This window comes from Pteropus vampyrus, unplaced genomic scaffold (assembly GCF_000151845.1).
Source record: "Pteropus vampyrus isolate Shadow unplaced genomic scaffold, Pvam_2.0 Scaffold63, whole genome shotgun sequence".
Classification (NCBI taxonomy): Eukaryota; Metazoa; Chordata; class Mammalia; order Chiroptera; family Pteropodidae; genus Pteropus; species Pteropus vampyrus.
The window spans coordinates 6,455,903-6,457,582 of record NW_011888844.1 but is presented as its reverse complement, the minus strand read 5'-3'; positions in this window follow the sequence as shown (position 1 = coordinate 6,457,582).

Genomic DNA, 1,680 nt, shown 5'->3' with positions numbered 1-1,680 from the left:
CATACAATCATATCAGTAGATACAGATGAAACATTTGACAAGACACAGCATCTATTTATGATTAAAACAATAAAATGGGTATAGAAAGAACGGACCTCAATAAAAGCTATATACAACAAACTCTCAGCTAATATTATATTTGATGAAAAACTAAAAACCTGTCCCATAAGATCAGAAAGAAGACAAGGCCATCTGCTATCATTATTATTATTCAATATAGTATTGGAAGTCCTAGTGAGAGCAATTAGGCAAGAGAAAGAGATAAAAGGCATCCAAATAAGAAATGAAAAAGTCAAATTGTCACCTTTCGCAGATGACATTATTCTCTATATAGAAAACCTTAATGACACCATTAAAAAACTGCTAAAAAAAAAAAAAATACAGTAAAATTTCGGGGTATAAAATCAATGTTCAAAAATCCACAGTATTCCAATACTCTAATATGAATTTTCAGAAAAAGAAATGAAAAAAAAATACCGTTCTTTTTTCAATTGCAATAAAAAGAATAAAATGCTTAGGCATAAACCTAATGAAACATTTGGAAAACCTATACACTGAAATCTATAAGACATTATTAAAAGAAAATTGAAGAAGACACGAAGAAATGAAAGATAATTTATTTTTGGACTGGAAGAATCAATGTAGTTAAAATGACCTAAAACATTATACAGATATAATGCAACCTCCCCAAAATTCCAACAGCATCATTTAAAGAAATAAAACAATAAATTATCAGATTTTTATGGAAGCACAAAAGACTCCAAATAGCCAAAGCAATCCTGAGAAAAAAAGTAAGTTGGAGGAATTACTCTGCCTGAATTCAAATTATACTACAAAGCAACAATAATCAAATTGGCATGGTATTGGCAGAAAAACAGACACACAGACCAATGGGATGGAACTGAGAGTCCATAAGTAATCCCCTGTACATATGGGGAAATAAGTTTTGACAAAGAAACCAAAAATATTCAATGGAGAAAGGAAAACCTTTTCAATAAATAGTGCTGGGAATATTGGAAAGCCATAAGTAAAAGAATGAAACTAGACTGCTATCTATCACCATACACCAAAATTAACTCGAAATGGATCAAGAACCTGAATATGAGACCTGAGACAACAAATTGCATAGAAGAAAACATAGAAACTAAACTCATGGACCTTGGATTTAGAGATTTTATAAATTTGACATCAAAGGCAAGGGAAGTTAAATCAAAAATAAATTAATAAGACTATGTTAAATTAAATAGCTTCTGCACAGCAAAAACAAACAAACAAGCAAAAAAACATCAACAAAGTAAAGAGGCAACCGTCTGAATGGGAGAATATATTTGCAATCAACGACTCTGATGAAAGCCTAATTATTAGAAATATATAACAAACTCACACATCAACAATAAAAAAACAAGCAATTCAATTAAAGAATGGGCTGAAAACCTGAACAGACACTTCTCCCAAGAAGAAATACAAATGGCCCACGGATATACAAAAAAAAAAGCTCAACTTCACTAACTATTTGGGAAATGCAAATCACAACCACGATGAGATACCATCTCACATAGGTTAGAGTGGCTATCATCACACCATAAGTAATGACAGGTGTTGGAGAGGTTGTGAGTGGAAAAGGTACCCTCATACACTGCTGGTGGATATTAATATAATGTAATTTAATGTATATTAACA